This window comes from Spermophilus citellus, assembly GCF_964194105.1.
Source record: "Spermophilus citellus genome assembly, chromosome: 17".
Taxonomy (NCBI): Eukaryota; Metazoa; Chordata; class Mammalia; order Rodentia; family Sciuridae; genus Spermophilus; species Spermophilus citellus.
Genome location: NC_138199.1, coordinates 46,873,377 through 46,900,622, shown reverse-complemented (window position 1 = coordinate 46,900,622; position 27,246 = coordinate 46,873,377).

Below are 27,246 nucleotides of genomic sequence, written 5' to 3'. Positions count from 1 at the left end.
CAGATCTGAGGCCATATCAGCCGACGCCTTTTTTCGTGGGACGGGGCGTGGACGCGTCTAACCCGCATGCAATAGGACATGCTCTCCTTGAGGTCCACTTCAAGGATCACTCAAGTGCAGTGCCTTGCCTCGCATCCTGTATCGTGATGATGGTGGACGAAGGGGGATGGCTGAGGCTGAACTGTGGCTGTATAGAAATACGACGACAAACAAGTTGGCAACACCCTAAAAGAAAGGCACGGGTCTTAAGGCGATAGAAAAGCACTAGTGTGGAAACCCATCTGCGTGCAATGGCAGTAAAGCCGGCAGAGTGCAAGGGCTTTCCAACACTAAGAGAATAACAAAGAAAGACATGTCGATCCCAGTGCAATGTTCATAAAACTTGGGGTGCAACGACCATGTCAAAGATTTACTGTTTAATCTGCGCAAGCCAGACTTGAGATGAGATGCCATTTTCTAAAGCTGCAAGAGCTTGTATGATCATAGCTTTATCTGGACCAATTTCCGGCCAAATATTTGCCAATGATACGGGAGGCATTCCTGGAATCATTAAATCATGAACCGGCATCGGCATTGGCCAAGCCCGTGCCGCTGCCCACCACTGCATTGGTGTCGTCCATATCATCGGCACCAGCACCAGAGCCAGAGCACTCAGCAGAATGAAGATCCTCATCACGGGATTGCTGTGGTATTTCTTGTTGCTGAGTAGCTGGCGTCAAGACTCTTCTTGTCAGGCGTTCAGGGACCCACAATGGTTCCGTGCGATCCTGGGAAAAAACACATACAGATCCTCGTGCCCATGTCAGCACGGGGTCGGGGCCGTTCCATTGGCCCGTAAGAACATCTTTCCACTTAACATAGCCAATCACAGAGGGCTGAGGGGACACATGTCTATCGGCCGCAGAGCGACCGTGAATATCCAAATTCAAAAAATTAATGGTAAAGAGAGCTAAGGACAGGCGTTCTTTAGGAGTATGTTCAGCTCCTATTCCCCCCTTTTGTTTTTGTAAAGTTTCCTTTAAGGTGCGATGAGCACGCTCAACAGTAGGCTGCCGCATAGTGGCAAGCACACATAATTGGAAAGGTTTATCACTCTGGAGCCTGCATAAAGTAGCATGTTGTATAGCTTCTTCTACTGTCATAAGGGCCGCTCTAGCCTCTTTAGTGAGGCTACGAGGGGAAGTAAGATCTGGATCACCCCTAAGAGTAGCATACAAAGGCTGTAGCATAACATTAGAAATATGTAAATATCCTCGTATCCAATTAATATCTCCCAGCAGTTTTTGATAATCATTTAGAGTTTGGAGATCCTGAGTTCGTATGGTGATTTTTTGTGGTCGTAATTTGCCATACCCAATTGTTGCTCCCAAATACTTAATAGAATCCCCTGTTTGAACCTTTTCAGGTGCAATATGCAGTCCATATTGAGCTAACAACTTCACTAGGTCTTTATAAGCCTCATGAATTGTCTGCTCTAATTTAGCAGCCAATAATACATCATCCATATAATGAATGATCTTGATGGAGGAATACTTTTGTCTGAGAGGTGCGAGTGTCTTCCCCACATACATCTGACACATCGTGGGACTATTAGCCATTCCCTGCGACAACACTACCCACTCAAACCTTTGATCTGGTTCCTCGTGGTTACACGATGGAAGGGTGAAGGCAAAACGCTGCGAGTCTTTAGGATGCAAAGGAATAGAAAAGAAACAGTCTTTAATGTCAATAACAATAATGTGCCAGCCTTGAGGAACAGAGGAGAGCAGAGGCAGCCCTCTTTGAATGGGCCCCATAAGTTGCATTTGAGCATTAACTGCTCGTAGATCATGCAGTAGGCGCCACTTCCCTGATTTTTTCTTAATGACAAATATGGGAGTATTCCATGGAGAAGTAGAAGGTTGGATGTGACCCAAGTCAAGTTGTTCTTTAACTAGAGCATGGGCTGCTGCCAATCCAACCGAGGGAAGAGGCCACCGAGGCACCCAAACAGGCTCCTCGGTGAGCCATGCTATGGGTATTTGAGCCCCAGCGGCCCCTAGGAAAAACCCAGACCAAATCTGTCAAGCTTTTCATGACCTTGTACAAGATGCTTACGTCCCTGTAAATGTTTTCCTAGTCCCAAACCTGGCCTATACCCCATACTTTGCATAATTTGTTGAGACACCGGGGAATAATCATTACTAAGAGTGAACCCCATGTCTTTCATCAGATCACGACCCCATAGAGAGATAGGTAAATCAAGCACATAAGGCTGAAAGGTACCATTATGTCCTTCTACGTCCTTCCAGAATAGATGTCTACAGCTAATCTGAGGAGCTTGGACATATCCAAGTCCTCTCAGAGATTGATCAGAAGTCTGCACTGGCCATCCCTTAGGCCAGTCCCTAAGCGCTATAATGCTACGGTCTGCTCCTGTATCAAGTAATCCCACAATAGATTTACCTTCTATGCTTAATTCCAAAGTAGGGTGATTGCTCATATCTAGTGACAAACAAGCACAATTCCCTCCGGTGGCACCAATCTCATTCCCTGTCCGTGACCTTGAGTCAGCAGGGAAGTGATTATGCAAACTAGGCAAAATTAGTAATTGAGCAATCCAATCTCCTGGGGAGATGGACACAATGCCCCTTGGAGCTTCCACCATAACCTTTACTATCCCTACAGTATCAGGACTTATGACTCCGGGGAAAACACGAAGACCTTGTAAAATAGAGGATGCACGTCCAATTAGCAAACCTACAGTGCCAGGTGGTAAAGGCCCTTTGAACTCAGTTTCCACCAATTGGACTCCCATCTTAGGTGTTAATACGAGTCTGGAGGTGGAACAGAGGTCCAATCCCGCGGCACCTGTAGTGGCTCTCCGCGTTTCATGGGATGGCGTAGAGATGGCCATGTCTCGGGTTCGGGTGTAACATTCTCCACTGCCCCATATATTTGTGGGCCCTGGGGTCGAGGGCCCCGTCGGCCGTTTTTTGGCCCAGCTGAAATAGGTTGTCCATGAATGTCCCTCACTGATCTATACTCTTTTGCCCAATGCTTCCCCTTTTTGCATCTTGGACACAACCCCGGTAGACGAAAGCCATTGGAAGGGCCACCGTGAGGAGGTCCAGTAAAATTGTCTTTTTTGGGACATTCACGTCTGACATGACCGGGTTGACCACAATGGAAGCACGTTCCGGCGGCAGGACCGCCCCCTTTTGCAATCCGAAGGACAGCAGCTGCAAGACCTGCATTAGTTAAAGGTCCTCCAATCTCTCTACACACCTTCATCCATGCTTCTATGCCTTTGTTCTTATAAGGAGCGATTGCTGCTTTACATTCCTTGGTGCATTGCTCAAAGACCAATTGCTTAACAAGGGGCATGGCTCTATCAGGATCCCCAAAAATCTTTCCAGCGGCATCCACCATCCTTGCTACAAAGTCTGAAAAGGGTTCTGTAGGGCTTTGTATAATCTTGGTCAAATTACCAGATACCTCTCCTCTGTTTGGAAGTGACTTCCATGCCCGAATGCAAATGTTATTAATTTGATCATATACCTCAAGAGGGAATCCTGTCTGTTGATTAGCAAATCTACCTTGCCCCAAAAGCATGTCCTTATCCCAATGAGGATGTCCCGCCGCATGGTTTTGGGCGGCCTGTTCTATTGCGCCCTCTAACACAAATGTTCTCCAGTCCAAATATTTACCTGGGGAAACACAAGCCCGAACAAGGCTAGCCCAATCAGAGGGAGTCATACAGTATCTAGACAGACTCTCCACCTGAGTTAGTGTGAAGGCGGCATCCACCCCATAAGTGCGCACAGACTCCGCCAGGGTCTTCACAATTTTAAAATCTAAAGGCTCATGGAATCTTCCCCTATTATCGTCCTGAAAAACTGGATAAGCAAGACCCATCTCAGCGTGAACAGCCTTCCATGTTTGAGCATGGAAAGCTCTCCCTGAAACACCCCCACCATACGGCGGTGGATCCGGAGGATCACATTTCTTGAGCCCCTGCTTATCTTTGCTCCCTTCTCCTACAGCTAAACTCCCTAGCTGGCGAGACAGCCTCCCAAGCTCCTCCTCCTCATTCTCCTCTTCCTCTGACCCACTTTCACATGGAGGTGTGCGCAGCGCACTGAGATCTGGATACAATCGCCTCTTCCCCTGTTTCACGCTCCGCACACTTCCATCCTCCCGAGATACCTCACTTCCTGCCGTCTCTGATTTCTCCTCATGTAATTGTTCTAGAACTTCCTGTCCTTTAGTAAGTGCGTCATGACATCTGTCCTCTGTGAGGCAACTACGGACTATTCTCCAAAGGGGTATCACCCCGCCCTCTAATATGCCCTGCTCAGAAGCAAAGTCAAGATCTTTGCCTAATTTATCCCAACTAGGTATGGTAAGGCTGCCCGAAAATGCAAACCACGGTGCAGCAATATCTATCTTCTGTAAAAATCTCTGTAAAGTACGATGCTTCACTTCCAGGCCCTTGGAACGTAACAGGCCATCTAGGGCCAGGAGAAGCGGACTTGAAGATGCAGCACCCATGACACAACAACAAAAGAAACACAGAAAACAAAAGACACAGACGACAAAAGAAACACAGAAAACAAAAGTGAAAGTACACATTGCAGCTGCAATAAAATATGAGGCTCTCTCTTTCTTTGTAGAGGAGCTGACCCCGCTTTGGTCGCGGATCCCACTTACTGGGACTATCCCCGCTTTGGTCGCGGGTCCCACTTACCTGGGACTATCCGGTGCACCACCCCTGACGACTGAAAGTTCTGGTTCCCGGGTTTCGGCACCACTTGTCGCGACCCCCTTGCCCGCAAGGAAGACGCAACAACAGGAATCTTCTTTCAGCCGTTTATTCAGGTCCTTGATATTTCTTCTTCTTTCTTTCGGATGCCTCTCCCAGCCTTAATAAAGCATCTCAAGCCCCAATGCGAAGCTGCCACGTGGAGCTTTCTCATAGGGTGTTAAAAAACCATGCGCCAACTCTCCCAAATAAGGAGTTGTTTGTTACAGACCACAGCGGAGCCAGCGCCATCTTGTAATGGCGACCACAGTCCGCAGAAACGGCTCACCACAAAACAAATCGATTTTTCCGTCTTTTTAAAGAGGCTGTAAAGATGAGATAGTGTGCTCTATAGCAGAGGTACCGATTAGAATGTACACACAAGTTTTGCTCACACACACAAGAAAATGTCTAAGCTAGGAAGGAATTAATGATTATAAGGACATGAAAACCACTTCTTCCAAAAGATGAATAGATGAAATCACATTTTTCTTAATACATAACCAAGGATGGATGTTAATGAAGCAAGCCCAGAGTGACAATTCAGATTTTACATCAGAAAGAACAACATTATATTCCCATTATGGCCTAGTTACAGCATTCTGTTCTTGCTTAAGGAAGAGAACAGTCTTCTAAAACTCCACAGGGAGTTGTTAATAACCTTGGTTTGGTAGCTCTTTTGAGAATGGGTCTTAATCTGTTCCTGCTTCTATAACAAAATACCTCATACGAGGTAAGTTACAAACCACAGGAATTTATTCCTCACACTTCTGGAAGCTGTGAAGTCCAAGATCAAGGTACCATCTGATTTGATGTCTTGTGAGGTCACGTTGGCTCATTCCTGTGACCTCAGATGGCAGAAATTGCTGCATCCTCGCATGACAGGAGACAGCATCTGAAGGTTTTTTCATAAGGGTACTGATCCTCTTCACCTCACCAACAACCACCTCTAATACCATTACCTTGGAGTCTCAGCTGCAATATAGAGAATTCAGAGGAACATATGCATTTAAACCATAACAGGATGAGTTGACTTTTGTCATTTTTTATCAAATTTGGACAAAGCCAATGAGCCTGAGAGGCAGCTACAGTAATAACTTAGTCCTTATGGTGTCAAAAGTCAAGGGTGTAAGGTAACATTTTCTTCCTAGAGAAACATTCTTAAATCTTTTTAAAGAGATGCTCTGGTTGAGCATGCTACAGGGACACTGCTATATCGATGTTCATAGCAGCACAATTCACGATAGCAAGATTGTGGAACCAACCTAGAAGCCCTTCAATAGATGAATGGATTAAAAAAATGTGGCATTTATACACAATGGAGTATTACTCTGCAATAAGAAATGACAAAATCATAGAATTTGGAGGAAAATGGATGGCATTAGAGCAGATTATGCTAAGTGAAGCTAGCCAATCCTTAAAAAACAAATGTCAAATGTCTTCTTTGATATAAGGGGAGTAACCAAGGACAGGGTAGAGAGGAAGAGCTGGAGAAGAAGAATAACATTAAACAGGGATGATAGGCGGGAGGGAAAGTGAGAGTTAAGGGAAATTGCATGGAATTGGAAGGTGAGCCTCAGGGTTATACACAATTACATATAAGAGGAAAGGAGGAGTAGGAGAAAAATTATATAAGTGGAAGAAACGATTTATAGTAGAGGGGATGGAGAGAGAGAAGGGGAGGGGAGGGGAGGGGAGGGGTGAGGGGACAGTGGAGAATGGGATAGACAGCAGAATACATCAGTCACTAGAAAGGCAATTTGTAAATCAATGGAAATGTAACTGATGTGACACAGCAATCTGTATATGGGGTAAAAATGGGAGTTCATAACCCACTTGAATCAATCTGTGAAATATGGTATATTAAGAACTATGTAATGTTTTGAACAACCAACAATAAAACAAAACAAAAAAAAAAACAAAAAACAAACAAACAAAAAAAAAAAACCTCTACAGGAATCATTTTTCATCTGTTTCTGTATCGTACAGAAGCTGTTGTTCAGAACAGTGATTCAGGTTCACCAAAGTCATCATTCTTGCCCTAGCATCCCTAATTCATGGTACACACCAACTTAATCCTCACTAGCAGAGCAGCCAGTCGTCTGGCTCTCTGATCAAAACCTCAGGTATGTAAGGCACTACATACTTGTATTGTACAGCTGGTGCCCACCCAGAACTGGCAAGATTCGATAATTACATAGAATATTTTTGCTAACGTCAACTTTGCTCTGATTGTAACTCATCACTGTAATCCCCACCACCACCACTGGGAATAGATGGACCCCTTTCACTGAAAATTCAAGAGTGAACTGTACAGATACCTATCAAAAGAAAGTATTCAAAGTTGTAATCTCAGAAATGGTATTGTTTTTCCCAGAATGCACACAAATGGCATCAGTCCTGTACTTTTTAATGGCTAGTGTTAAGCAGACACACACAAAAAATAAGACAAACTTCTTAGAAGATTTGTTTCTGCCCAGAGGTCTTGAGCAGTAACCTATAATCGATCTAAAGGGAATCACAATATATCAGTTGTGCAGTAATTTAAGCAGGTTTGTATTGAAGAATTACTGAAAATGGGGGAACTTCTGTTCTCAATTTCTTCTTTGTTTCATATGAAGCCTTTATGCTAATCATAGTTTCAGTTAGGATCCCTATAAATATCGAGCAAAGTGAGGACACTCCATACTCTGTAGTCACCCCATATGTAGCCGACTCTCAATCCAAAATAATGATCCAGAGGTCTGTATGCATATTCATAGTTTCAACTGTATTCAACCACTGGATTGATTATCAGTTATTTAATTACTATTGACCATTCTCTGGAATTTAAAAATAAATGAGGTATCTTCCCTTTCAGAATCTCACAGCCTCCTAGTAGATATTGATAAGACATCATATGATTATGAGACAGTGAAACAGTTGGTGGTAAAAATCACAAAAAGCAGTTGGAGAGATCAACTTAGAATCCACACAAACTGTTCATTTGTAAATGAAAAAAAAGATATATTCAGAAAATTATATATATATACCAGGAATTCAATTTGCTTTGAATTTCTAAAAGAAGGGAATGCGTTGTTTCTCACGTTCATTTGCCCAATAAGCAAAGAGAGAATGCACATGGATAGAACAGAGTTCAATCAGAGGGAATAATTCTTGGCTTTGTCATTTATAGCCCAACAGATTTGGTTAACTTCATTGCATTTTGAATCTAAATTTCACTTCATTAAAAAATAGATAAAATAATACCAATCTAAAAAAATCAGTTGTTATAAATGGAGATAATATAAATATATGGTACATGGAAATAATAATTTAAAAGGCCAATGAGGATAATGGCAATACCACTAATGCTAATAAAAGTAACTGACTGCTACTGAGAACTTAAGATATGCCAAGCACTGAGCTAACCACTTCACCTGTGAGCTCTTTAGTTCATGCAAACACCCTATAAGAGAGGGCTATTGCCGACGGGGTGGTGCACGCCAATAACCCCAGTGACTCAGGAGGCTGAGGCAGGAGGATTGTGATTTTAAAGCCAGCCTCAGAAACTTGGTGAGGCCCTAAGCAAACTCAGTGAGACCCTGTCTTTAAATAAAATACAAAATAGGGCTGGGGATGTGGCCTGGTGGTCTAGTGCCCCTGAGTTCAATCTCAGGTAGCCCACCCCCAAAAGAGAGGATTATTATTATTTCTATTTTAACAAAGCTTATAAAGGTTTATTTATTTGTCCAAAGTGAAATAGAACAAAAAATGGCCAAATATATATTGAATGCTAATTAAGTGTCTGCTACAATTTTAAACTGTCAAATATGTTAATTCATTCATTCCTCATTGTGAGACAGGGACTCTTTATTTCCCCCACGTATAAATGATATGGGCTGAATCGTGTCCTCCCAAATTGATATGTTGAAACCCAGCCTTCTTTACTGTAGAATGTGACTGTATTTGAAGACAGGGCCTTTCAAGAGATGCTAATGTTAAAATGAGGCTCTTAGGCTCGGCCCGCATCCAGGAGTCTATATGAGAAGAGAGAATGTGCATGCAAGAGAAGACACCAGGGCATGCTCATAAGAGAGGGGAGCACATGGGAGGGCTGTCGATGAAACCAAGCCTGCTGACACTTTGGCTTTGAACTGAGAGAAAATACACCTTTCTGCTGTGTAGGCCACTCAGTCTGTATTTTGTTATGGAAACCCTAGCAAACTAATACCACAGGCGAGTAACCATGGCAGAGAAGTTGCATGTGCTTAATTACAGCCTTAGCATGTGGCATAGCTGAGAGTCAGAACCTAGAAGTCCTTCAACAGAGTCCTTATCCTTAATCTCCTCATATCAAACCATCTCAGGAAGGTTGTGCAAACTGGAGTAGCCAGGAAAAGGCATGCAGCTCAAGTTTTGCATCCCTACAACAGTAGAGTCAGATTCACATTCAGGTCTGTCTGATTTCCTCATATACACTATAGGTATATGTATACACACACACACACACACACACACACACACACACACATATGTGTGCATGTGCATATATTTTAATTTATACTTTATATATTCAATTAAAATATATATTTAATAAGTATATTTAATTTTTAATTTATATATATATATATATATATATATATATATATTTTTAAATTTCAAACATACTCAGATTGTTTAAAATCTGTATTTTACTGAGTTTAAACAGGGGTTGGAAAAATGTCAACTTTGACATATGCACATGACACTAAGTTAACTTCCATGGATGAGAAGTGGCAAAATTTTGCAAAGGAGCTCTGTCATCATTTAAAGCTTCAGTACCTTATTCTGCATCAACGTCTGCCCATGGCAAGCCTTAGACTGAATCATTATTTACATTATCAACCTAAACACAAATTTTATTTGTCATCCTGGTGTCAAAAGTTTTTTAGTGCCTTCAGTAGCTATCAGAAGAACCATTACAAGGCTTTCTCAGGAATCTAACTACTTACACATATTAGTGACCAAAGAATTGGAAGCATTGCTCTGTGTTGATTAGCAGTTATTTAATGAAGTCAGAGATTTTACTTTTCCAGGGCAAAGTACTCCTTTAAAATTTCTGACTTTATTGGAAGTCACATGTGAGCAAAGGGTTACTGATTCTAAGGACTAAGAGAAAGAAACCTCAGCCAGTCAAGTTAAATTCTACATTTCAAAGATCTTCCTATTATGTTGTATAAAACAGTTTTCATAATTAAATGTATTTCCTTTAATATAATGGAGTATAAATGCATATTCCAAAATCAGCAACAACATTCTTCCATGGGGGAATCTGATAATGGGACTTAAGATAAACACCATCAAGATTAAACATTTTGAAAGAGCACCAGTTAACAGTTTTCTCAAAGTGAATCTAGCATTTGAAGGTGTTAGCTTACAAAGGTAGCTTTTCAATGAAAGTTCTTAAGCCAATAAAAAATGAGCAAGTTGAATAAAAATATGTGTGCTCATTCTTTTGTATCATGTCTTTTGATATTTTATATAATGTCTTGATAATAGTTTATATTATATATTAATGTTAATAAATTATAGATGATAAATGTTAACAACTTATATATTTATGTGTGCACACATTTAAAATGTTTCATGTAATTCTCTTTGCAATCTTATGGGTTAGAGACTCTTAGTGTCTTGGTTTTGCCAATGAATAAAGAAGCACTGCAATCAAGATGTTTATAGATGGATGAGCCATGGCTTGTCCAAAGACCCAACTCCAGAGAGTCTACACTCATATTTGTAACTATAAGGACGGACATTGTATCTATCCTTTCATTTATCTGTCCATTCACTCATTCATATGTTATAAAATCACTTATGTAGTACCAGTTGTATTTTTAAGACCATGTGAGAAAATGATGGGGGATAGCTTTCACCTCAAAGAAAGCATCAACCACTGAGGCCACAAATGAAATTATTATTGTACTACAGATGGTTAAAGCTGGTATGCTCATATTTTAACAGTATAATCACTTATGAGAGTATGTTCTATGAATTATTCACTTCATGATATGCCCAAAAAGAATGAAAAAAAATCATTTAATGTATCCCCTTCTTGGAGACTCCATATTTCACATTTGCCTATTTTAGTTTCTCATGAAAACCCAAACCTTCAGATGCTTTATTAACTTACTTGACCTTGGGACTTCTTTTATTTTCTGTAGATTCTGTTAATATTCTGAATTAATTTCTTATGGGACAATCTCGGAACATGGCTACTAATATTTATAATATTTATCGTTATGTGATAGTTAACAGTGCATTTATTGCTAAGGTGTTACTTAGAAACCAACTTATTTTTATCATTAGCCTGAAATATATTACACACTTCCTAATTTTTAATGGGTAATCTCTGAAAAGGCAGAAGGACAGAGGTAAAATGTCTCAGTTGGCCTGTCAATCCTCTGGCCAATTGTGAGCCGGTGTTGACATGAATCTCCAAGTCCTCTCTCCTCCTCCTCTCTCCCCAGTGTGGCTGATGTCCTCTGTATGCCAGGAGGAGGAAGCCAGGGAAAGAAAGAGGAAGGAAATACAGACTAGCTGATTTTGTTTTTGTTTTTGCTGTTGTTAGTTATCTTAGTTAATCTGTATAAATATTTTAAGGAAGTATTTGGAACATATTGCCAGAAATTTTAGCATACTATCCATGAAGCAGTTATGCTTTTTTTGTCCACCCCCCTTCAGTCTGGCCAGTAGATAACTCACTATGTGTCAAAGAGAAACAACAACAAAGATGTTAATAATTAACACAGAAGTAATGGTGTGTATAGACTACACAGAGTTGTGCCTGGTAAGTTACCTGATAATTTGCAGGACCCGCTACAGTGACAACAGCAGAGTCTCGGTCCCAAGTCCTTGCTTTCCAAAATCTGGACATTGGATAATGACTTCAGGTCCTAAGCTATCCCCACATACCAAATAACATGAAAAACATACATGTTTTAACCCAATCCTCACTAGATCTTCATGTGATAAGGTTGATTCCTGTTTTTACAGATGAGAAAAGGAAACTTCTGTGATGCTGTCAGATTAACAAAATATTTTAATATAAACTATAATTAGTAAGCATCTATTATGTTCCCAGTCTGATGCTGAAAAGGTGGGCGATAAAAAATACATTATAATAGTAAAAATAATATTAATAATAATAATCCTGCCACTATGATTTTTAAACTTACTGGGAAAGATGGAATCAGGAACATGATTTTAAAATAATATGCTAAGTAAAAGCCACAAGAAGAGAGCATTGCAGCAGCAACCACATCAGTTAAACTGCTTCAGTCTGCTAATTAAGTGAAGATTCACAAACCTCCAGACCCTCCAAAGAGGATTCCTTTTTATTTAAGAAAATCTGCCTACTTTTTTCTATCTACCTGTAGAAGCAAGCAATACATGAAACAAACCTAACAGAAGCAATCATAAAAACATCTTAACATGCCATCCCTGAGTGATTATCAGTCATGTTAAGAAGTGTGGATTGATCATTTCTTTTTATTGTTTTAAATTTAAAAAAAATTTACCTCAATTTTTTTCTAATTAGTTATACAAGACAGTAGAATGAATTTTAGCACATCATACATAATTGGAGAATAACTTCTCATTCTTCTGGTTGTACATAAGGTAGAATTACACCAGTCTTATGATCATATATGCATGTAGGGTAATACTGTGCAATTCATTCTACTATCTTTCCTATTCCCATACCTCCTTCCCCTCCCTTCACTCCCCTCTGTCTAATCCAAACTATCTCTATTCTTCCCTCCCACCCACCTTATTGTGAATTAGCATCCACACATGAAAAAAAAAAAAAAAAACATTTAGCCTTCCTTTGGTTCTTTGGGATTCGTTTATTTTACTTAGCGTGATAGACTCTAACTCCTAGATTGATGATTATTAAAGCTTCTCACTGCAATAATGGAGAAAAGGAAGAGAATAAAAAGAAGAATTTATATACAGAATATGACCAAGTTAGATTTTAGAAGGTCTGCAGGAGATGTACTGTTGTGCAATAAATCACCGAAATGCTAACCAGAATAATAAGTTAAAATTGATCTCATTTGTCTATGCATAACCTTGGAGGGCTATGGCCCATTGAGATTAAACAGCATCCTGCCTCTTTGGATAGTAACAAAGAAAATTTTTACACAGCCACATTTTTAAATAATATTCATAATCATATGGCTATTTTATAGACTACTTTGCATCAATTAGTTAATTTGCCATGATACCAACTTTATTTGAATTGATCATTACAAGAGCAGCATTCGAGACTTATTTGGTGTGTGCTCTGTGCTGGGCACAACTTTTCTCATTTTCTGTCTTGCTGGCAGAGTTCTTCTCACTTACACTCTGTACAATAAACAAGAGGAACACTCAGAGACATTTAGTATTTTGTCTAAATTCACACCATTAGTGTTTCCCAGAGCTGGGACTTAGATGGGAGTCTCTTTTTCTGTTTGTTTGGCTTGTGTGTTTTTATTCCTCCTGGTCTGTTCTCTACCCCATCACACTGGGGGAAGGGAAGGGACAACTCTATTCTATTTTTTTTTTGTATTATTCATTTTTTTTTAAAGAGAGAGTGAGAGAGATAGAGTCTAGAGAGAGAGAGAGAGAGAACTTTTTTTAATATTTATTTTTTAGTTCTCCGCTAGTACTTTCTTCTGAAACAAATTCTTAGCAAATGGTTTAATCTCTTCTCTGATCAAGACCAGATTTGCCAATTTAGGGGTTGCCTAATTGATTATGAATTTGTTTGGGGCAGTGTCTCCTAATAGCATCTTCAATGACATAATGTCATTATCTTTGGAGACTTCCAGGGTGTAATCACAATGTTGTGTTGACCAGAAGTAAGGGTCTGGACGGCTGGAACACTGCCTCCATCAGTAACTCGCCCACTTAGATAAACCATTGATTCCTTCCTGGGTAGTCAACTAGCATACTTAAGACAAGGCATTCTATAGGCAAGCTCTTGTTTGGACTTTTTCATAGTCATTTCCTGCCAACAGGAAACTTACCTCCATTTTCCCTTTTGCATGTACAAGTGACACCATGAGAAGCAGGGTGGGAAGTTAGAGTCAGAAGTCCCACTTAGGCAGACATTTATGCTAAATTATGCAAATAACATGTGCTAAAATGAAATGTGAATTATGTCCAGAAGTTCCTTTCTTTGCTATAAATATAGGAATGGACCTTCACAAATGAGGTACTTTAGTGGCAGCTGTTTTTAATGATCTATCTTGTCTCATTGAAAGGCATGTGCCTTTTTTAACTTCTACTCCAGTCCTTCCTGGCCCTCAGAAACTCCCTTCAACAGGTAATGCTTTCCTTTTTGTTCATTCTTGCAATTCATATTTGTTCAGACTCTCTTATGCATCCATTTCTCTGCTAGTCCCAGGAGAAGTAAAGTGAAGGAGTCAGGTAAGGTCACTGTCCTCACAGAGGTTAAGGCAGTATTTTATCCTGGAACAGCAGAGCCACCAACCTGTGGATGCACAGGATCATTTCAACTCAGGGTCAAAGCTGGGAGTGCAGTCAGTGATAGGGGTACATTCTCCTCCTTCCACAGCATCTGCCTCCCCTTCTTTTCTTATTATAGCATTTATGCCACCTTCCTGACTGTGCAGACATTTCCATCTTTGTGATGTAAATACTTCTAGTGCTGGGGCTGGGGAGCAATGAGCCTGAGGTGGTAGGGGTACACTCCATCAAAGTCTTGTTTGCCACACCAAGGATCACACACACACACACACACACACACACACACACACACAAATCACATTAAAAAAAAGATTTTTTAAGAAAATAAAAGACACAGTGTTTCTTTTTTTTTTTTTTTTTTTTTTTTAAAGATTTATTTATTTTTAGTTTTTTTCGGCGGACACAACATCTTTGTTGGTATGTGGTGCTGAGGATCGAACCCCGGGCCACGCGCATGCCAGGCGAGCGCGCTACCGCTTGAGCCACATACTTTTTTATGGGAGGTTGTGGCAAGGACTGTCTACAACCCAGCATGCTTGTAATATTCAGGAAACTGTTCTCTAAATAATAATGCTCTCCTACCTTCTCTTAAGAAGAGTGGACATAGGTCTGTGGAGACACAGTCCAACCCTCACTGGTTTCTCCAGCACCCTCTCCTGCACTCCCTCCTGCAAATGTCTTCCACGTGTCCACTTTCCCGTCCCCTCCCTCCTTTGTTGATTTTTCCATTCAATATAAATGGGTAGGTCATCTGTAATCAATGGCAAGCACTGTTTTAAATACTGGACATAGGACAGAGAACAAGACTGACAAGGCTTTTATAGAATGGAGGAAAAGGATAATGAACACATTTTCAAAACTTTCAAATGACAATAATGTACTAAGTGGAGAATTAACACAGTGCTCCGAAACAGATTGATCCTATGACTACTCTCCTTTGAATAGTTAGAGGAGATTGTCTCAGACAAGGTGATTTATTTATTTTATTTTTAGAAATGTCTCTTATGCCTGTTTATTGATTGACTGACTGATTCAGGAGTTTGCACACAGGGACACTTTATACCACAGCTACACCCCCAATTGTTTTTATTTTTTTATTTTTTAAATTTAAAAAAAAAATTGAGACAGGTCTTGCTAAGTTGCTGAAGGTTTTTGCTAAACTGTGCTAAACTGGTTAGACTGGTCTTGAACTTGTGATCCTCCTTCCTCAGCCTCCCAAGTCAGCCACCACCAAACTGCAATCAAAATGACAGGAAGGAGCTAAGCAGGAGAGCATAAAGGAAGAGCATTATGGACAGAAGGAATGGACAAACCAAGATGTCTTCTAGGAGCAGCAGGATTTTTTCTGAGGCTGGTGGTTCTATCACTTGGAAGGGGAAAGGAACATCAGGACATCAGAGGGTGTGGCAAAGTAGAATACTCAAGAGAATCCTGAGCCATATTAAAGAGCTTGGGTTTTACTGACTGTATTCTAAGTAAAATAAAAAGCCATGAAAGATGTTCCATTTGAAGGACAGAAAGACTAATTTATATTCTAAATTGAAAACTCTCAAATGTATTGTGCATTTGCATCCCAGAAATCTCATTAAGATTCAGATTATGTTTCAGTAGGTTTGGGGTGGGGCCAGAGATTGTGCAATTCTAACAAATCCCCAAGTGATGCTGGTGCTGGGTCAAAGTCCATCTCTTCAGTGATGAGGTTCTAGAAGATCCCTGAATATCACTGAAAAATGAGTCTCAGGGAGACAAGAAAACAAGCAGAAGACCATCTCGAAGGCTTTTCCTGCAGCAGTTCTGGTGAGACATGTTGGTGACAGGGACAATTTTAATAGTCCAAGTAGAAAAAATATTTCTTTCTGAATAAGTTCAACAAGTGGAGATGACATATGTTGCTGATGACTGGATGTAGAGGGAGGAAAGAGAGAAAATGAGGAATCAGTGAAAACCACTAGAATTTCTACTTGCAAAATTGTCCAAATGATGCCAGGATTATGATTAACCAAATCTCACCCCATCCCCATGCCATACTTAATCCAAGATTCAAATAAGAAAAAAAATAACATGAATCAGAAATGCTAAAGATACAAAAAAGAGTATCTATTCCTTGATGATTTTATAATCAAACAAGGAAGCATTTATAAGTAATGGTGTCTCTGAAGTTGAATTTCCCAAATCCACATGCACGTAAAAAATGACTATCTACTCAAAGAAAAAAGTATAAAGAATAAAGCAACTGGAAAGTCATACAACGAGGTCAGCTGAGCTACAGAAAGTTAAATCGGAGCATCGGCTTTTGGCACTAAGCTCCATAGAATTGAAGAGGAAGCACATTGTTATACATAATACAATCAGCCGTACAGTATTGCTTTTGTGTTGTGAGAAAGATTGGCTCCCACTTTGCATTGCCCAAGGTAACTAATGATATGAAAAATTTCTGCCTAAATCTGAAAGCTGCGAAATTACAAGGGAATACTATAATATATACAGGCAATTAGAAGCCAGCAGGTATATATCTTCTAAGAAGCGGAGTCCAGAGTTCACTCCCTGAGCTGTGGTGTTGAGGGAAGATGAGCTAACTTTCCCTTGAGAGGATGTTTAAAGACACTGATCTTTATTTCACAAGCTCTATTGTTTGAAATGGGGAAACATTCCGGAACATTCATAGATGTTTGTGAGTCTGATCAAGGGCAAGACAGAAAGAGGGCGAATGGTGTTGGGCATGGTAATTTGGTCTCAGATCTGCCTAACAGAAAGAGAGGAGTTGATCAAGAAACTCCTTCTCCTGCCTCATGCACCCTAATTGGTAGTAAAACCCTGGCAGTTAAGCAGTCATCCCAATTATCTGGAGTGGGTCTGACTGGAGGACATTTGGTTTACAGAGAGTCATTGTTTAAAAGAATAGCAACTGGCACCAGTAATTGGAAGATGATTGGAGGCCAAGTTATAAGTAACAAGAACATTTCAGGGAAGGGAATAAAGTGGAGAGGAACTAGAAGTGTGTTCTTGGAGAGGCAGTGGAGGGAGGAGTTCATCTTCCAAACTGCTTATAGAGGCTATTGAAGAACTCCAGATTTAAAGAAAAATTCCTTCTTTTGCTTAGCTGAAGACAAAACAGAATGAGTTGGTAATTCATAGCCAAAGCGTTCTGTGAGAAAAATGCAAGCCAAACTCAGCAGGATTAGAAAGCATGCGAGGTTGTGTGAAATGTGTCATAGTCTGCAAAACAAAGAAAGCTTTTACTATATTCTATTTTTAAATACTAGAAAATATATAGAAACATTAAAAAGTTTTAATCAAAACAATGATTATATTTTGTGATAAAATGTTATTTTACACTGAAGTGTAGAAACAATTTCCTTTAATATGCTTTAGTATTTTCGTGAACAGAATATATTGTTAATCATATTGCACAACACATCTCTCGAATTCATTCCTCCTATCCAACCTATCCAACTGTATTTTTATTGTTTTTAGTTGTCAATAGACCTTTATTTAATTTATTTGTTTATATGTGGTGCTGAGGTTCAAACCTAGGGCCCACACATGCCAGGTAAGTGCTCTACCACTGAGCCACAACTCCAACCCCCTGTATTGTGTTTTAAGGCAGTGTCTTTCCCCAACTAGACTTTCAGTTCTGTTATGTTGTTGTAGGGACAGACAAGGCAAGGCACCAGAGTTAGCAGGAAACAGTTTTATTTGGCTGCAGCCAGGTTTACAGGGCACAGCTTTTGCTCGAATCAATCAATCCCCTGAACCCCCAGTTCAGATAGTTTCAGAATTTTATACCCAGCATGTAAGGGGAGGGGCTCAGAAGTTCACAGTCTGCAGAAGTTCACATAAAAGCAGCTTTTTCTTTCACTGTTCTGGGCAAGTTAACCCTTCAAGGACAACACCTGAGAAGGGGAGAACTTCTCCCCTTTCTTTCCTCTCCCTGCCAGCTGTTACCATGGAGCCCAATTGGTAACTTCTCTTATCTTAGAAATGTAGGCATCTCTGTGAAGCCCAGCTCAAGGCCAGAGGCCTCGTTTACATATTTCTACCAACTACTATATTAGAGAAATGTTTGTGAAAAATTAGTAAAGTGGTGTCCAGCACCTGTAATGCTGATTTCTACCAGGCTAGCGGCCAAGTAAAATAGGCAACACGAAAATAGGAAGTTTATCTACATTGAACTCTTGTAGAGACTCTTTTGCTGACAGTCCTAAAATCAATTATGGTGAAGATTTCTGGAGAAACCCACTTAATATTTTCTATGGAGAAAGGGGGTGCCACTACAATATCTATTACTTCTGTTTCCTTAGCAGATCTTCTAACCACACTGGGGAAAAAAAATGAATGAATATACATATTTGCAAATTTGCCATCTCGTTTGACCCCGTTTTTATCTTTTTCCTGTTTGTTTAAATTAGGAATGTGAAACATGCCTGGGTTCCATGACTTGTGATTTTTTGTTGTTGTTGTTGTTGTTGCAGAATCAGGGCTTTGTAGAACACAGCTGCTTTAATTCCAAATCTTTTACTCTTTCCATTTCACTCTTGACGTCTCTCAGAAGATTAATTAAATAGGCTTTCTCAGTACAGAGCCAAGAAAGGAGTGAACCAATCGTCTGACTATTTTTAAACAATCCTGAACCCTCTAGTCCCTTTCGTAGGTGAATGTTCTGCTTCCTCAAAGTCTATTCTTGTACCCCTCCCCACCCAGCTGTTCAATAGTTTTGTAGCAACTCCTTTAGAAGATGCCAGTAACCAGGAAGGTCAGTTTCACTATTTTAAGTAACCTTAAGGCAAAGGAAACACAATTTGTCCATGGAGAGAACATGTAGTATGAATCAGGCTCTTTACATGTGCTATCTGCATAGTGTCTTATATGAAGCACACAGATATACACACACACACTCACACACACACACACACACACACACACACACACACACACATACACAGAATGAAATTTCATTCAGAGTACACAACCATTCAATATACTTGTAAAGCATACATCCCCTGGTCCCTTCAATCTCACCCTACTCCCAATTTGGTCTAGAGTGTCTGAGACTTTTCTTAATGCCATGTAGATAGAGCACACCCTATTAATCTCTGTCTAGTCACCTTATATTTCTACACTCCCCCCATTTTCAAATGAAACAGAAGAATCTTATAACTTCTCATCAGCAACTTGCTTTTTATTCTTCTACTTATCATGCACACCCACATGATTTAATCTTTAACACAACCTTGGAGGGAAATTGTGATGATACTGTAAACCCAGATAAAGACATGGAAGATCACAAATGTCAGAAATCTTGCCCATGGCCAGAGTACTGACAGAGTCAGGATTTGAACCCCACTCTGCCATCTTTCATACTCTTTTTCCTGAAACAAGTCATCTCACTTGGAGAAGAGAGGAACTGGCTCACTGACTTCAATGTTTTATTCATATTGGTTGTAGCAAGCCTCCCTAGTGTTTGGATCAACTCCACTGAACTTTTAGTCCTACCCAAACTCACCTCTTACTGAGCCTCTCCAAGGCAAAAGCTGTGAGGCACAGCGAGCAGAATCAGTTGCACACTTTCTTGGAATTGGCATGGTCTCCAGGGCTAAACACAGTCACTGTGATGCTGAGGAGAGGCCTGCAGTTCCTGAGCCAGGTTTTTGTGCCCTGTTGCTGGCATCAGGGTGACCCTGGGCCTGGCCATGTGTAGTCAAGCATTGTTCACTTAGTGCTGGGTTAACACCCAGTGTGTGGTTCAGGTGACATTTACATGCCAGATGCTTTGCTTTTATGTAGATAGTCACATGTAGGATTGGACTATTTAAGTTGACACTTTCTGTTGTTATTCTAAAGGTAATGAGACACACTTCTGTCTCAGAAATGTTACCTAAATAATATGCAAGTCCAACTCTTAGCAACTAACACTCTACTTGGCACACATAAATTAATTGATTTTAACTCATAGATGGAATGCATAGATGGCTGGGTAATACGGCAGAATTTTAGAGTAGATTTGACTTCTCACAAGGGTGAAGGTAAGAACTTCAAGGTGTTTCAATTCTAACAACTTCATGGAGACTCATGTAGCATAGAACAGAAACACTAAACTTAGAATAAAAACTCGAGTATTTATTATAGATTATTTATGGCTCTATGGCAGAGGTGAGTCACTTTACTTTCTATCTGAGGGTTGGAGATTGGTGGATACTAGGCTAATAGTTCTATTTCAGAGTTCTTGCATATAATGAGTGAAAATAAATGTCAAGGTAGCTTCTTCATATACAACATAAAGAAAATTTAATGCTGTATGCACAGAAATTTTTAGTTAAAAATTATGGACTATGTTGAAAATCAGGTATAGCCTTTGCTGTCAGGATATTTATAAAATAATCTTGGCAATAAGTAGATGTGAGATTATTGAAAATTTAGACTATCACTGAAGCAGAAAAAGCCCAGGTAAATTGATGGAACACTGGAAGTCAGATTGGCATTATCAAGGAAGACTTCTAAAGAAAACTGAGTAAAAGAACATGGTGTTGATTGGACAATGTAAAAGTTAACTAATACTGAAAGCATTTCCAAGTTACGTAAATGCTGAAATCAATATTTCTTAGGGATAATGCCACCCTAGACTCTGAAAACCATGTGGATTCTGTCTCCTGAGTCTGCCCTACTCTGGTCCTTTAAATATCCCAAAGCTATTCAGGTATCAGGGACAGATGGAAAAGTTAGTGTCAATCATTGGCCCCAGCCTGTGCCAGATCACCCCTTCCTCTGTACACCACTATGTTTCTTTTTTCATTTCTGGCATCTTTGGATTCAGATAACTATTTTTGACTTCTGCTTTGTCCTGGGACTTTCTTTGTGCATGCAACCTTCCTGACCCTGCCTAAACCAGCTTCCTGTGAGCACCATTTTAGCTTCTCTGAAAGTCCAGCGAAGCTGCCTCTTGATGCTATCCTTGACCTTGTGAGAACCACAGTGAGTAGGCTAACTTTGCCTCTCATATTAACTCTACATCTTCCCAATCCAAGAGAGAGAGAGAAAGGTACTTCCGATTTTCTTGAGTGGAGATCAGGAGTGGAGGTCTGAAAGTTCAACAGCTCTGTCCTCATTTACCATCTCTATAGATGCCTATTTTTTCCATCTCCATTTGTTTTTCTCTTCAGCTGCTGGTTTCTAGGTGAATAATTCAGACTTTACTTGGTTATTTACACTAGGTGATCTGAGGTAGATAGAGTGACATTGCAAAGCTTTTCAAAAAGAAAAAAAAAGAAAAGATAAAAATCCTAGTAATCTATATGGAGGAAAGAGAAGGAAAAGAAAATTCAGGAAACTGGGTACAGTTAAAGTAATTGAGTTGCCATTTATTTTTTATTTCCTAGTTCCTGAAAAAGAAGAAGAAATTTAAGGGTCATAAAGTTCTCCTTCTTTATTAGAGGGAGACAGACAAGTTCCTAAATTAGAAACAGGCTATAGCTTAAGTGGAGGTCTGAGGAAAAAAAAAAAAGAAACTCCTTGTAGGTCTTTGTATGAGGAATTTTGAACAAAAGTAGTAGACAATATTTTTAATATATATATTTTTTAATTTTAATGTGCTTTTATTCCCCATATGACTGGTGCAATAGGCTAAGGGCTCTTTCTATCAATGCATGTGGAAATCACAAATAATCAAAGTACAGCTGCCTTGCTGTTAGCAGCTCTGAGCTTTGCATACCAATGGCTTTCAGCTCCTAGTGTTAGCAGTGGTCATCACCATTCTCCTGGTACCCAGAACCAGCAGCGAGTGGTGATTCCCTAGAACTTTTCTAGCAGCATCTGGCAGCTCTCCATCACTACCTACCCTTCTCCTGCTTTTAGCTGCCCTCAATGTGACCAGTTCTGGCCACTGGCCATTTTCAGTGCCAGCAATCTCAGTGTTACCAGCTCTTGAATGAATCTAGCTCAGCCTGCTCTACTGAAGACTGAAGTCACGAACTGGCCAAATCTAATCCTCTGAGAGGGGCATGTCTGACGTAGTCACAGCTGGTCATGAGACATCTGGGGGACAGACACAAGTACAAGATAAAAGAATAAAAATTATCTCTTCAGGAGCTTTGAACCCTTCTCTTTTTTCCTAACAATGTCTTATGTAAAAGTTGTATACAATCTGCAGAAAAACACTTCACTCTTTTTCTATAAAGGTAATTATACACATATAAGACAGAGGGGATTTACTGTCTAGTAAATGATGCCTAGTCTTAGAATCCCTCATAGGCCTTGGCCCTTTTCAAGATATTACATCAAATCTGTATTTATAATTTGTCTTGTTTTTCTTAAGAAAGCTCCCCCCTGATTGTATAAGATTATAATACCCTAAAACCTGGAGCTCCTCACAATCAAATCTCATGTAATCTAGGTAATCTTTCTCATCCAAGGATGTTTGCAGGATTTTGAAGTAGCTAATGAACATATTTTGTTGACCAACCTTCTGAAAAAAACAATTTTATCCTCCCTGCTGTTAACACTATATGCATCGGTCAAATCATAGTTAAAGTCTCATACTAATATCCAAAGAAAAGCTATCTATTTTTTTCTGATTAAAGGAATACACACAAATTCTAAATAATATGATTTTTTAAATTAAGTTTTATTCATTTTAATTAGTTATACATGACAGTAGAATGCATTTATGCACTTTGGTATATCATACATAGATGGGATATAATTTCTCATTTTTCTGAGTATACGTGTTATAGAATTATATTGGTCATGCAGTCACATATATACATACAGTAATAATGTCTGTTCCATTCTAGTATCTTTCCTATCTCCACATCCCCTCCCCTTCCCTCCTATCACTTCTCTCTACCTAATCTAAGGTAATGCTACTCTTCCCTAGTGCCCCCTACCTTATTGTGAATCAGCATCCGCATATTAGAGAAAACATTCAGCCATTAGTTTTGTGGGATTGAGTTATTTTGCTTAGCATGATATTCTCCAACTCCATCCATTTACTGGCAAATGCCATAATTTCACTCTTCTTGAAATCTGAGTAATATTCCATTGAGAATATATACCACATTTTCTTTATCCATTCATCTATTGAAGGACACCTAGGTTGGTTCCATAAATATGATTTTATTTCATGACTATTCACTAAAATCTCACTACAGATTTGTCACTGTTTTAATGATATGGTGCTAAAATTAAGAACATCAGTTCCTGCTTGTAAGGAACTAGTCCAACAGGAAACAAATGAACATTACAATGTGATATTATGAGTATTATAACAATAGTATATACAAGAACTAATAAGAGAATTAAAGAAGTTATGCTTGAGGATTTTTAGAGTGGTGAAAATACATTCTATGATAATGCAATGGTACATACATGTCATTATACATTTCTGAAACCCATGGAAAGTAGAGCTCTAAGAGTGAATTCTACTCTCAAGTGTGCACTTGGGGTGATTGCAGTGAGTCAATGTAAGATCCTTGATGGTAATAAATGCTTCACTCTGGTAGGAGATGTTGATAATGAGGTTGACTGTGCATGTGTGGTAGTGAATATATGGGATAACTCTTTACCTTATTCTCAATTTTTCTGTGAACCTATAACTTCTCTAAAAATTTCAGATCTTTATTAAAATAACAAGTACACAAAGTGTGCTTAACTTCTCTGGAACAGTTAGAGAAGGATTCACCCAAGAACAGAATTAACAAATGTAATATTTTGTTAGAAAATTGATAGTTGAATCACATTTCTTAATCATATTGGATATATTTATAAATTAATTTGTCAGTCATGTTTCATGAAGGTAAAAAAAGTGCAGAATTAAAAAGAAGAAGAGTGAATTTAGAGGTGTGTGAATTATTTGGAAAGATAAAGGCATCTAAGACAACAAATGTAAGGGAACTGAGATCAGGATATAGGAGCTGACTGGGTCAGGTCAGGGTATCCTACAGTGGTCTAGCAGTGCTCCACATGGAGGTCTGATTCATGGACTAAGAGGAGCAATTGAGCTAAGTAACTTGAAGTAAACAAGGTTATTTCCAATTTTCTTCTGAGTAAAATATAGGACTTATGTTGCATCTTCAAAAACATAAGCACCTACAGCGTCAGCATGTCCATTGGATCTTTTTGTGTTGCTAAAGTATCCTGTCTCATTGCCAATAATTCTAGAATTCAGAAATAACTATTTGATACTCATGCATTTACCAACTTGCCTCTTATGGAGGGTTTTCTACAGAATCTATCAATGCTTCTTGCCCAAACAAGAAGTCTGGTAATTTCCAAGTACACCAAGGCAGCCTGAAACAACAACCAAACCCTCTTCCTTTGCATCTGCTGAAGTGTCCATTGGGATACCCTCTGTGTCCAAAATATCAGTCCCTTGAAGATGGAGCTCAGAAGTATCTCAAGTTTTGTTGCTATGTTCTGGGTGCACTAGAGTTGTTGGAGAGGTGCCCTTACTGCAAAGGTGTGGCGTTATCACAAAAGCATTGTTACTGTTTGCATCTTCTGCACCTGCCAAACTGCAAATATGTAAGAGCCACCTGTAATGTGTTGAGATTGAACTTGATGTCATCCTTCTCACTCCACTGCTATTAAGAGGGACAATAGTCTTACCACTGTAGCTCCTCAAAGATAAAGGCAAAATTGCACCTTCTTTGGTTAAAAGTTGTTTACTCTGCAATGTTCTTCAGCACCATGTTTCTCTATATTCATTTATGTCCTCAGTTCCCCTAAATGGTTGTGGCTGCAGAGGGTCTAGTGTCTATTACTTCCTCCATGCAGCGCTCTCAAATCATTCTTCTGCACCAAACATTTAAGCCACTTGAGGGTTTAGTCTGCTGGCCCTGAATTTTCCATTTCATGTAGTAGTATTTATTCCAGAATCCTTGTTTCTCTTTCCTTGCACATGCATCTTGTGTAGAAAAACCTGAGTTCGTTTACATAGAATTATTGGTAGAACAGAGAAAAGTTTTCATTCTTCTTTCCCTTGATTTTCTCATGACATTTACTCATCTCCTTCTCAGCCACCTTCAAGCTTTATATATCAATAATTTATCTTTCTGAAAAAAATAATTTGCAATCCCACCACAGAGCACAGAGATGCACACATCTATTAGTTTATATTTGAGGAAGACAGTGACGTAAACCTCCAAAAGTCAGTGTTCTCATGGGGGAAACAAAATCCGAATAAATATTTATAAAACAACATGGTGCAGTCGAGAAATTTAGTCATAAAAAATAATATTTTGGAAAGTTTCAGGAAATAATACCTGAGACAAATAGAGCCAAGTACAACGTTTTGCTAATCATCTCTATCTGCATGGGGCCAATCCAAATAGACTACATAGAAAAAGCATAGAGAATCAAGTTTGAAAGTTTTTAGTCTTCCAAATTCAATCTGGAAATAATTTGCCCTCCCCCCAATATTTGCAGATACTTTCAAAATTGAAATTGTCCCACCTCCACAAAAAATGAAAGCGATCACAAGTCTCCCTGTCTCAGCAACTTTTGTTGGGAAGCTGCCCAGACCTGAATAATATTAGTTCTTGTATTTTTCTTCATAAGGAAAAGGGGAAAAAAAAGAACTGTAGCTCAATACACACCTTCCCTGAAGAGGAGAATTATTGTATTTTAGTGACAATCTGTTATTGTGCTTTTTTCCAAATGAATTGATTAAAATTCAAAGCATCCTAAGTTCTATATTCTTATCATAATGCTCTTCTGTGTTCACTGAGCAATTTGTGCATCACCTAAACTGAGGAAAGAATGCTTGATTTGAACCGTAGCTCTGCTCTTAGGATGGCAAGAATGCAGTAAGCCACTTATACATAATTTTAACATTTTAACATTTAAGATATCTAGGGTTCGTTTTCAAGACTTTGATAGTCAGCATTGAAAATTTCCAGTGTACTTCCAAAATTAATATAGTATATACTATCACAATACAACAATAAGTAAGTAATAAACAATTAAGCTCATATATAATAAGGTAAGAGGACGAGGAAGAGATAAAGAAGAGTCTCAATTATTCTCACTGTGTAGGTGAAAAATTTAGGGCATAGAGAAATAAGTGAATTTCTGTGTCCACAAACAACAATTGGAATTAGGTCAGTTTGGACCACATTATTTCTGTCTCCACAGCATGCTGTATTTATTTCACAATCACCAATGTGTCAGTTAATACCTCGGGATATGGTTGCAAGCACTTTACAAACAGTGCCATGCAATCCTCATAACAATCCCAGAGGTAGACATAAGCATGATCCCATCCCTGTGCTACACATGGACAGGGAAAATGAGAAGCAAAATGTCTCCAGGTGGTTGTGGTTCAAACCTGTGCACGATGAACCCAGTGGCCAAGCTCTTACTCACTGTGCTGGACTGTCTCTTTCCCCCATGCTGGAGGTCTTCACTCATAGCTATGCCATAGCTGGACATTTTAAAAATTCAGGACAATGATGTCAGAATCTATAGATTCGGCTGGGGTATAGGTTTTGTTTTGTTTTGTTTCTGAAGATCTGTGGCTGATCCCCATGTGCATGCCAGTTTGAGAACCTCAGGGCTCCAGTCTCAGCATATAGCTGTGTCATCAGATGATCTAGGGAGTAATGTTAGTCCTTCTCCTTTCAGAGTTGAGTTACGATGAAGTTGCTTGATGTAGCTTGACTTCTTCATTTTTCTGTTCATAATAATAATAATAATACATCAGAACAACATGATGGATCTGCTGCAGGGAAAATGTTCAATATTTATTTAGTACGTTTACTGGCCTATGGTATACATTTAATAGATGCTATCTTTAAAAATACAGTTCATTCTTGTCATGGGGAAATTAATAGACTGGAAGGTATTTGGGTTGCAATAATTTGATGAGATATAGTAGGTTGATGGTGAAAGTGCTTCTTCTGTCCATTTTATAGTTTTAGGAAATTCAAAGTCATTCCTGGAGTCCTTATCTAAGACTTCCATGAATGTTGGACATA